This window comes from Maniola hyperantus, chromosome 11, assembly GCF_902806685.2.
Source record: "Maniola hyperantus chromosome 11, iAphHyp1.2, whole genome shotgun sequence".
In the NCBI taxonomy this organism is placed as follows: domain Eukaryota; kingdom Metazoa; phylum Arthropoda; class Insecta; order Lepidoptera; family Nymphalidae; genus Maniola; species Maniola hyperantus.
In genome coordinates, this window is record NC_048546.1 from 3737368 (window position 1) to 3749885 (window position 12518).

Here is a 12518-nt window from a genome sequence, read left to right on the forward strand (position 1 = left end):
CACCTTCCGCGTCGGTCGATCCTAGCGCATCTGACCTTAGGTCGGCACAACCAGGACATCCGAATGGCACATGCTGTCCTACATGAAATAAATAAATTCATTTCATTTCATTGCGAATCGTGCCAAGTGACTATTCATAAAGTCATCATCATCAAACTATCGCCGGCCCATGTGCCTCCTCTAAAAATAAGGAGGCTTTAGGTCATAGTTCACCACGCTGACCGATTGCGGATTGGTAGACTTTATACCAGGGTTGTTACGGATATTTGCATCCGCATCCGCAAATGCGGAACATCCGCATTAATTCAGACATCTGCATGATGTCAAAATGTTGGCATCCAGGCCAAAGCTACCACCGCTTTTCTTTTGTCACAAAATATAAAACTATCTATTAATTTGTGTCGCTTCAATCAAAATAAAATTCTTGTAAATTCAGATTTTTAAACTGCGAAATAAATAAGTCGGAGTTTTAATAAAATAAATCTCTTTAAGAAAACAAATTAAATGAATTGCTTTGCATAAACATATTTATATTTAAAAACAGAATTTTACAAAATAATTTTAGGTACATAATAAACTCTACTTACTTGAAATGATATGATGAGGGAAGTGGCGCCCCAAGGTTTGAATTGCCTAAGCCCTAAAGGCATCATGACTCGATCCTACCCAAAACATACGCGTATTAAAAAAAAACAAGAGTTATACAAACGGGACGGTTTGTTGATTTTTCGTGAAAATTCTGGGTAAAGCGTCCGTGAAAATTGAAAATCCCTATTCTTATTTACACTGCCTGCAATACAGAAGCCTACGAACTGAAAAGTGGAGTTTATTTGTTTTCCAATTCAAGCCTTGAAAGCAGAAGTTTCATAGTTTGCTCGGAGGCAAAGTTTTTTGGCTCAATTATCAACGTTCAAATATTAAAGTCGAGATTTTTCTCAACAATTTTTCGACTAACGAGACGTTGATTAAGAAAATTATTTTATTTAATTTCATACTATCCAAGATTTAGCCAGAAGCAGTGATAGCTTAGTGGTAACTTTGGCTACCTATTCGGGGTTCCATCCAGGGCACGCTTCTAAAATTTGTCGGAACTATACTATCAACCGTACTCTTATGTGAGAGATATAGCTCTGTCTCGTTTAACTCAATCTTAAGTAACGATTAAGCGACTCTGAGTGCAGCTGTAAGTATCACTTGCTTTAACGGTAAAGTAAAAAAATCGTAAGGAAACCTGCATACGAGCTCTCCGTAATGTTCTCAAAGTTGTGTGAAGTCTGCCAAACCGCACTCGGCCAGCGTGGTGGACTCTAACAAAAACTTTTCTCATTCTGAGAAGAGACCCGTTCTCAGTAGTGGGCCTGCAGCGATGGGTTGAAACTTGAAATGATGAATTGGAAACCTGAAAGATAGTCTTCTTTATACAAAAAAATATTATTATTTGTATGTTCATCTTCTATGCGTTCGCGCTTTGTTCATCTGAATGAGTTGAAACTTTGTGTGACACATCAACGTATAGTAGGCGGTACAAAAAACTGAAAGAGGACCGTCCCGGGTATTAGCTAGAAAGTAATCATATCTTTAGTTATCATCATCATCATAATCAACCCATCGCCGGCTCACTACAGACCACGGGTCTAGTGGGAAGGGTTTTGGCCATAGTCTACCACGCTGGCCATGTGCGGATGGGTAGACTTCACACACCTTTGAGAACATTATGGAGAACTCTCAGGCATGCGGGTTTCCTCAGGATATTTTCCTTCACCGTTAAAGCAAGTGATATTAATTTAATTAAAACGCACATAACTCCGAAAAGTTAGAGGTGCGTGCCCGGGATCGAACCACCGACCTCCGATTAGAAGCCGGACGTGCTAACCACTAGGCTATCACAGTTTAATCATCGTCAGCAAATCTATTAATTTTCAATTTACATAAATACTCGTCTTGGGCACTTATTACAAAACTTCGCGTAAAGGGTAACTCTAAAGACATAAATAAATTGCGACATGTATGAATTACCGTAGATATGCCTTTCTTTACGAGATGATTGCTTTCTGAACTTTACTACACTTATGCCGTCGTACATGTAATAAGCTTATTAATGTTTTTGACACTTAAAATCTCATAGTAAATTACTTTTGCACGTGATTCCAACCACCTTCCACCACATTCCACCTTTCACTTGTATGAATAGCTATATTCAACGAATATAGGTACTTAATAAAGTTTTAGCGTTTCAACTACCGTGAGTGATTTCCATTCTAAATAATATCTGTCCCGGCTTTACTCACGTGTGTAGTCGACGTTAGCCCGACTAGTTTCGAACCCATACGGGGTCCTTTTTCAAGGGAGTCCGTTCGCGCACGTGCCGTTACTGAAGCACGCACGTTAATAAAGTTTATTTGCCACTTTTAAAGTTATAGTATCAGAATACATAATAGGTTATATTTTTTCGTTCCCGTCATATTATCGCTAACATGCATAGTATCCATACTAATATTATAAATGCGAAAGTATGTATGTCTGTCTGTTAGCTCTTCACGGCCCAACAGATTAACCGATTTTGATGAAATTTGACACAAAGTTAGCTTACATCCCGGGATAGGATACAGGCTATCCGGCTACCGGAAAATTAAAGAGTCCCCATGGGATTTTTAAAAACCTAAATCCACGCAGACGAAGTCGCGGGCATAATCTAGTCTGATATAATAGTTAAGCCTTAAGAGTCGAAACTCTTTATGAGAGTCGTATGCGGGATCTGGGAGCTCACCACATTATTACCTTCTCATGAAAACTCTTACCATTCGGTAGGAGTACAGTAGCACTAGCAAAGACTGAGGTCGTTAGTACTATTAATATTATTCTGTAGGTACACTTGGGGCCACAAAATAAAATATTAATATAACTAGCTCATGCCCCTTACTTCATCCGCCTGGACTACATTACACGGAACGGACATTACACACAGGTGACACAGGTCAAACACCATAACCCTGCTTTTGGGCTACGCCGCAGTCGCGTCTAGAGTATGAGCAATACTACAATATGATCAAGAAGAAAGCAGTAACTATTATACGAAGTTTTTGTAATCCGATCATACCTAGGAAGTAAGAAACTATGAGAAATGTGGCCACAGTGGCAAACGCGTTCGGAATAATTACATTATATTACACAGCTTTTACAACTCCGACGTGGGGAAAAGTTTCCGATAGCTTTTATTTATGAAGTAAGTTATTGTTGAAGACGTTCACGATGGGCACCTAAGTAAGTAATAGATAGGGATGTGTCATGTGATAGCACAAAAATTAAATCTTAAGCTCGCGTGTCACAAGTTTGGTATTCTAAGAACCTTTTCACGTCATTTCGCATTTTGCGTTTTTAAAATTGTTAGTAAAAAATTAACTAAAATAAATTTCTAGCATAATACTGAGCCTACGTTTTTTCATTAAAAACATCTGACGTATTACTACCCCTATTATAAATGCGAAAGTGTGTTTGTTTGTTGATTTGTTGGTTTGTTGGTTTATTGGTTTGTTGGTTTGTCCTTCAATCACGTCACAACGGAGCAACGGATTGACGTGATTTTTTGCATCGAGAGTGACATCTAGGCTACTTTTTATCCCGAAAAACCAAAGAGTTCCCACGGGATTTTTAAAACTTAAATCCACGCGTACCAAGTCGCGGGCATCAGCTAGTAAATATCATTTATTGTTACCCCTAAGGGGGTGAAACGGGGGTTGGAAGGTTTTATGAAAGGCGTTTATGAAAGGTTTTTTGTTAGCGAAGTAAAAATCGGAATTTAGGTTACTCGCTCTAAATAGTGAAAATTTGTGTACGTTATTTTGGACAATCCCCGCTTAAGGGTGGTTAAATTGGGGATGAAATTTTGTATGGGAAAGTTTTAATTATTGTTATTGTTAACTTGATGTTTGGAAGGTAGGTTCTTTCTAGAGGGTAGGTGTCAGCTAAGATTTTTTTACGAAAATCCACCCCCTAAAGGGGTAAAATGGGAGTATGAAAGTCCTACATTTTTGAAGTTACAGGTATGAAAATCGCCATTAAGCTTACAAGCTTTAAATAATAAAAACCTGCAAAGTTATTTTGGAAAATCCTCCCTTTAAAAATAAAGGCTGGTAAAATAGGGGGTTGAAACTTTGTAAGTGAAAATTTCACTTGAAACTTAAAATTTGGAAGGTAGGCTCTTTTTAAGGTATAAGTATCTGCTAAATAATATTTTTCAAAAATTCACTCCTGAGGAGGGGAAATGAGGGTTGACGGGTTATATGAAAGTCCTATAGTAAGGAATTAGATTAGGCCGGCAACGCATTGGTAGTTCCTCTGGTACTGCAAATGTTCATGGGCGACGGTAATCACTTAACAACAGGTGACCCACCTGCTCGTTTGCTCGTCATTTTTATTTAAAAAGGCTAGCTTTAAGTTTTAGTGTGATATTAAAAAAAAAAGAGGTTGCGTGTTGTTCAGTACAAAGTTGCAATACACGATTACTATTATTGTACCTGTATCGTGTACCTATCCTGTTATAATTGGAACTGGATTTCATTTTATTTTTAGATAATAAGTATTATACGTTTGAATAACTTTGATATTTTAACAATTTTTGCACTGGAAAACTGTCAAAATAACAAATAAATTATTCGTCGTTTATTCGGCGATTGTATAAAATAAATATATAATTAGGTAAGTATGTACTTAAATTCTTATACAAAAACAATTACAATAAAATAACAATAATTAACGAAATCATTCCGATGACGCTCCAGAAAAACAATATTTCAAAATGACAACAATAAAACAGAAAGAAAAAGAAAACAAGACCGAGAGAAATTAAGGGAAAAACTCACCCGGAAAAATTCGGTGTTTATTCGAGCTAATCAGAAGTACAACAGCATCACGATTCACGAAAACCTTAACGAGATTTTGTTTCCTTCAGAATTAGCGCTGGCGCGTGTCTCGCGTACGAAGCTGCACGAGCTTTACCGGCAAAAGGCGGGAACTGACTGAGTCTCGAGTCTCGACTCTCGACTTCGAGTCTCGGATCTCGGCCGGCGTGAGGCGTCGCGAACTCTACGCCGGTCGCGGCCATCGCGGACCCCCTCCGGCGATTACTCCACTTTCTGTTAGGGTGTTCACGCACTAGTCAAAGCCTTTTATTAACAGGAGCGGAAAATCTTATAACGATACTCAACTTCCTCGAATAAATAGAAACTTTTTAAATAGGGAAGTATGCCACTTCTCAATCACAAAAACCAGCAAGAATCCCAGCGCCAACTCCTTCTAAAAGCTCATAGAAAAGCTCGTGGGTAGAATACAAAAAACAATACAATGCAACTTTTTTATTTTTCCGCAACATACATTAATATACATAAGGTCTTACAGAGTTAAATAGTAGAAACTTTTTTATTCAAAGATTTTTATAGAGCTTTTAATCAAATAAAATATCTGCCTACTGGTTTGGTACGCCATCACTACCGACTAAAATAGACGGACTAGCCAATAAAATAGACGGTGCTATTCAAAAATTCATGGATAGATTGATTTCGAATAGATTTCGAAATAGATTGAAAAATCGTTACAAGAGACCTATATCCAGCACTGGACATCTATTGGTTGAGGACGACGACGCCGATGACTCTAGGTAGCGAGTCACATTAAACTTGTACCTACTCATCCTCTGAAGTAGGTTCTACTTAATCTTGGATTTATTGTCACTTGTCCTACATAGTACGCGACCACCCTTATCCGCTCTCCTGAGACAAGACCGATTTATCACGCCGTATCTGTAATCCGGGAACATCCTTAACTTGACGTCCTTCATTTCTTACGAGTTTACGAGCATTACTTCTCTTAGGCGCAACGCACACCGGCAGAACCAAGCCACGGCGTCTTTCTTGATTACAGTCTCTCAAAGGGGGGCCCGGTCACTCATAAAAATGTGTTAAAATATTTTTTTGGTATTTTAAATGTAATTATGTAATAAATTATTTGTTGCTTGTAATAAGTCTTGGTGAACTTACGGGAAGACATGGTTAGCATTGACAAAAATAAAGAATAAATCTAATTAAGCTTTATTTACTTTAGCATAATAGCGGAGGCGCGGTCAACCAATGTCGTGTCGTAAATGAGTGAGTTTTTCATCCGTTCAAGTCATTCGTATTTTCAATCTTGTTGTTGTGAATTTCAAATAATGCTAATTTCAACAATTTTAATGGTGTGTAAAATTTAATATACTGAGTTTAGGTAGCTACCAAAAAACACGTAGGCACTCCGCCTGTTCGCGCTGACCCTTAAGCCTGAATCACACACAACGCGCGACGGATACGTATGTCCAAGGAGACTCAGAGAAGTTGTTCAACACTGTTCAACACCTCTCCTCGCGTTGCCACGATGTTGCCCTCTCTGGCCACACACTGCTCTACTTACGCAATTAATCCCGACCCTCGGCATGTAATACAAGGAATTGTATGCAAAACGTGCCTTCTCCTGTCATCTGGCCGGCTGGTTCCTGGCGTCATCCACGCACGCTGCAGTGTGCGATGCTTCATACTGTTCGTTGTATAAGGCGTTTTATACTAGGGCAACATAGTATGACATTAAGGCATGCTACAAGCCAAAGCTTAAGCTACAATAATCCAAACTTAACATTATAAATGCGAAAGTTTCTGTCTCTAGCTTCTCACGACCCATCCGTTCAACTGGTTTGAAGGAAATTTGGACAGAGATAGCTCTTCCCAGGGAAGAACATTTATGATACGTTTGATCCCGGAAGCTAAAAAGAGCTCCCACGCGATTTATAAAAAACCTAAATCCTCTTGGGTGAACTTGCGGACATCACTTAATTAAGTAGTACAGAGATAGCATGCATCCTGGAGATAGACATAGACAACTTTTTATCCCGGCAAGTTGAAGTTCCCACGGCATTTTTAAAACTCAAATCCATGCGGACAAAGTTACGGAAGTCATCTAGCATCGGCAGTGTAAAATCTTGCATGCGTTTACCGTGACCCCGCGTTGTCGCCGCGCGTTGTGTTTGATTCGGCCTTTACCAAATTGAATGTTACTGACCGCGTTATTACGGTAACTAAATCATGTTACCGCATTCGGGGTCCAGTTTGATATTTTTTTACCTTTTTTGGCGGTAGGGTTCAATGAACTGGCTAATATCAACTATCAGTACCCTTATATAAATGCGAAAGTGTGTTTGCTTGTTGGTTTGTTGGTTTATCCTTTAATCACGTCGCAACGGTGCAACAGATTGACGTGATTTCTTGGATGGATATAGATAAAGATCTGGAGAGTGACAAAGGCTAATTTTCATCCCGGAAAATCAAAGAGTTCCCACGGGATCTTTAAAAAACCTAATTCCACGCGCACGAAGTCTCGGGTATTAGCTAGTTTAAGATAAAGACTTTTAAGCCTTGCACTCTTCATGCACAAAGCGCGTGGCAGCGACGCGTAAGCATTAGGGCAGGGCAACACACTAAACGCGCGCGTACGCGTGTATACAACGAGCAGTAATAATGCCCTCCCGACCGAATTTCGGCCTCGATGGCCATGTTATTTTTTTTTTGCGATCGTGTGTTAAGGACTGACATTTTATCATTGATAACAGTCATTATAATATAATTATATAACAGCTAAGAGAAGAAATGTACCTACCACCAAAAAATAATAAATTACCAAATGTTACAATTTCATAATACAAAAGCTGTCAAAAATCAAAATTATTTAATGGTACGACAGACAAATTATTGTATAAATTAGCCAAAAAGTGTAATCACGTCTAATCAAAGCATGATAAGCATATTAGATGTTGTAATAATTGCTAGAAACTTTGATGGAAGTACTCAATCAGAAATCAAATCCTCAGCCCTTATTTATACTACCTGTGCTCTGACAAAATGGTATTTTAATTAACTTTTTTGTCTGTCTAAAAACCGGTCAAGTGCGAGTTAGGCTCGCGCAACGAGGGTTCCGTACTACAGTCGTATTTTTTGACATTTTGTATGATAATTAAAAGACTATGAGGCATAAAATAAGTAAAAATCTGTTTTAGAATGTACAAGTGAAGACCTTTCATATGATACCCCACTTGATATAGTCATTTTACTTCGCAAATTGGAAATACTAATTATTAGTTATTGACCACAATTTTTTTTGTGCGATGTAACCACAAACTTACGGTTTTCAGATTTTTCACCAAATCTCAGCTATAAGACCTACCTACCTGCCAAATTTCATGATTCTAGATCAACAGGAAGTACCCTGACGGTTTCTTGACAGAGACATACAGACAAACAACAAAGGTGATCCTATAAGGGTTCCGTTTTTCCTTTTGAGGTACGGAACCCTAAAAAAGATCCAAAGAACAGGTAGCATATTTCCGTATCATAATATCGTGTAAAAACCAGGTAGGTAGGTACCAATTACCATAACATTATGTACTTGTTATGTAAATGTTCTGAACAAATAAAATAATGCTCGGGATAACCGTTCCTAAGCTCGAGCGAAATATAAAACCGCAAGCCATTACTGTCCTTCGTTAATTTAAAACGACACCGGAACTAAATGAGTGTTTTTATATAACACGCGAACGATACGAGTTCTATACGACATGGAAGTTCCACTGGCGTACACAGAGTTCGAAGCTAAGGCATGCATTAGTTAGTTAGGTTACCTATATTTACTGACTGTCATGATTGAAAATGTGCTTTGAGGAATTTAACAACTACACAGTAATGGTGTAAATAAATTACGTAAATATAAAACTAAAGCTTTGAGGACTGTTAAGAGCAAGGTTTGCTGCATATTGCGGCAGCAAGCATTACTACCAGTCCTGCTGCGGATCTCAGAGTGACCTGAAAAGTAAATATAATTAAGAACTGTGTCCTGATCACACAAGTATTGTGCTTGAAAAAAAAAGTTTTTCTGAAGACGAAGACTATAAACACTATAGCTCATAGTCTCCTTCCTCTTGTAAGAAAACCCACCAAAGTGTGGTAGTGTCATACGTTACAAACGATTCAGAGTGGATGGAGAAGTCTCCTTGTATCACCGTGCTTGATATCATCTCAAGTGCAGACTGCAGCAGCGATGTCGGCTGCTGCCGGTGTCGGTACTGCACATCAGCATTTCGTGATGTTTTTAATCCGTGCCTCGTCCGCGCCTCGTACGTGGCACGGCCCGCGCCCGCCATGTGTTGGCATAAATTATAAACCCTAAATCGTTGCTTCGAAATTCGAATCGTAAACGTATTTTCAGGTAGGTACAAATTATATCGTACACTGTTAAAACCCCAAAATGTTACACGACGACCCTTTCTGATTTAAAATAAGCTTCACGTTCTTTTTACCGGGAATTTTTTGCGAAAAGTAACAAAAAGTCGACAGTAAATTACGTTTCGAAACTCAAAAAGCGTTTTTCAGTCTGAAGAATTATATATAGAAATAATTATGTATTATGTACTTAATTAAATAATAAAAACTCTTCTCCAACCGATTTTAAATTTTTAACTTGAGTGCAGTTCAGTGTTTGAATAAAATAAGCGGATAGTGATCTATTTCACTTGAAATAAAACGCCGCCGCGCCGGCTCCATTTTTAAATCGCCAAATATTTAACTAAGGAATAAAGAAATGTTGACATTATATTATTTGGAATACTTTCAAGATGTAAAAAATGATTCGTCGGTTAAACGTAGGCAATCGGCAATAGAAATATTACATAGAAATTATAGACAAGCAACTTTCGTACAGTCGCTAGTCGCCCGTACAAAGTTAGGAAGGTACCTAATGTATCTATAGTATTATTTACAATTTACAAATATAATATGATACTAGCTGCCCCGGCGAACTTCGTACCGCCTAACAGTCGATTCAAATTTTTAAAATTTTTCTCTGCTAATCGTAAGAACCATCCTCGTACTTCAAGGAATATTATAAAAAATCTAAATCGGTTCAGCGGTTCTCGAGATTTGCGATGAGCAACACATTTAGTGATTCATTTTTATACTAAGTATTGAAGATAATTCATAAAAACAGGAAAGTTATTTCAATATTATTTCAATAGTTAAAAGTTAAAACGGAAAATTTTAAGAGAAGTAAATCTAGTGCGCTCCGTAGCCCTTTCCATACCAACGTAGTTGGTTTTCATTTAAATATTCTAAAACTCACTGAAATGTTATAGACACGTTCTAGAAACAAATATCTGTGTCTATGCTTTTCTGTGAACCCCCACTAGGTGGACGGACGACATCAGAGGAGTCGCAGGGAGCCGCTGGATCCAGGCGGCGCGCAAGACCGTGGCGTGTGGAAGTCCCTACAGGAGACCTATGTCCACTAGTGGACGTCTATTGGTTGATGATGATGATGATAATGCTTTTCTAGATTTCTGTAAAAAATTCACCTGGACTCAAAAATTTACATACTAGGGTTATTTCTCTTAAGCTATTTCTACTTGAAAGTTTGTAAATTCTGTAATAACGCTTCACCGCGTAATACCGAAGCGATTTACCTCTAGATATGGGTCAATGCATTTGTCGATGTCTGTAACAATAGAAAATTACATGCTTTACTCTTCCGCGGTGATGAAAGATGAAAATCATAAAACTTAATACAGTACAAGTGCCCAATAGGTACCTACCTACTGACTGACTGGTTTAAAGTCATTGTATACCTGCGACTTCATGCTTGAAATTAGCATTAAATGGGCAGGACACCTTACCTATAACTTTGCTAGAATTACCAAAAGGTTAGGGGTGATTCGTAATAGCTGAAGCCCATGATTTCGACTTCGGATTTTCCGAGATAAAAAGTAGCCTATAACACTCTCCAGGTCTTCTCCATTGATTTGCATTGATTGAAGGACAAACCAACAAACAAACACACTTTCGCATTTATAATAATGGGCAGTGATGTTAGGAACGTTAAATTGTTTTGTTATAAAATAGAAGTAAAAATCTAAGTGACTTAGAACTAAATCGATGTAAGATTTTCAATAAACTTTGTTAGCTATTCGATACCTATGTTAGAAGTTAGAACTTCTAACATATTGAATAGCTTACAAAGTTTATTCTTTTTAGTTTTTACCTATTTGCCAACCAAGTGAGTAAGTAAATTCACGAGCATAGTTTTAAAAGTTCACTTGTACTTGAAAAGTTCCATCGAATTAATTATTTTTTTTCCCGTTTTACATATTTTTATGATTTGCATAAGATTGGAATAGAATTTGCATAACAAATTGTACTTACAAATATTTAAAAGAACACGGAGTAAATTACTTAAGTACTACTAACTTGTGAATTACAAAAAATAACGGAATACCATCCATTACAGAGCGCATAGACCGTTTCTGGTTATACTAATTTGATGTAATAAATCAATTTTGAGTAGACGTAAAAAATGAAGCCTATTTTCATAAATGAGTTTTACGGTTTGTTTTGGAGCTATGAAAATAAGTTTTTTTTTGTACAGTGCCAGTGTACCAAATGGCTTTTTCTGCCGACTGTACAACAGAAGATCGCTATACCTATCACTAAGAAAGTGTGTTTGTGTGTTGTTTTCTAGGTTAGTCCTTCAATCACATCGCAACAGAGGAACCGATTGATATGATTTTAGGCATGAGTATAAATAAGACCTCGAGAGTGTCTATAGGCTCCTTTATATTAAATTAAAGAGTTCCCACGGTATTTTAGAAACGTAAATCCACGCGGATGAAGTTGCGGGCATCAGCTAGTGAAACATAAGTTTAAAATTTAAATATCGGTTTTTAGGGTTCCGTACGTCAAAAGGAAAAAAGGAACCCAAAGTCAAAGTCAAAGTCAAATGATTTATTCAAAATAGGTAATAAATTACTCTTATTGATTGTCTGGTATAGTGTTAGATTTGTAAGATAATATAGTGGTGATAATTATAACGCAAACTTAAAACTAAAGCTACGAGGGTTCCAAACGCGCCCAGGTCTGAGAAGAGCCCACAACAAACTCAGCCGGGTAACCCTTATAAGATCACTTCGCTTTCTGTCTATCTGTGTGTCTGTCTGTCAAGAAACCTACAGGGTACTTCCCGTTGACCTATAGAGTCAAGAAATTTGGCAGGAAGATAGGTCTTAAATCACACGTAAGGGGAAAAATCTGAAAACCGTGATTTTGTGGTTACACCACAAAAAAAAAATGTGGTCGGTCAATGTGGTCATTTATAACTTTCAGAGTAAGATTATTACACCAAGTGGCGTATCCTAAAAACTATAAAGGACTTTACCTGTAGATTCTAAAACAGATTTTTATTTCTTTTTATGCCTAATAGTTTTTGATTTATCGTGCAAAGTGTCGAAAAAATGCGACTGGAGTACGGAACCCTCGGTGCGCGAGTCAGACTCGCACTAGGCCGGTTTTGTTCAATTAGCTTATTTATTAGTACACCATTTTGCGCATGTTATTTCTGATTGAAATACTGCTTGGGTTTAAAATATGTCTTGGTTTTAAAAAAAGGTCTGCTCTTTCGAGCAA

General features: G+C 37.6%; 1 protein-coding gene across 1 annotated transcript in view; it reads right to left on the reverse strand.

The window, feature by feature from the left end:
- LOC117986662 (mucin-4) overlaps window positions 1-5001 on the reverse strand; it is a 65142-nt gene extending 60141 nt beyond the window's left edge. The window contains exon 1 of the mRNA XM_034973536.2: window positions 4860-5001. The gene's annotated coding sequence lies outside the window, so the exon portion shown is untranslated. The remainder of the gene's footprint in view (window positions 1-4859) is intronic.
- Between the last annotated feature and the right edge of the window lie 7517 nt (window positions 5002-12518).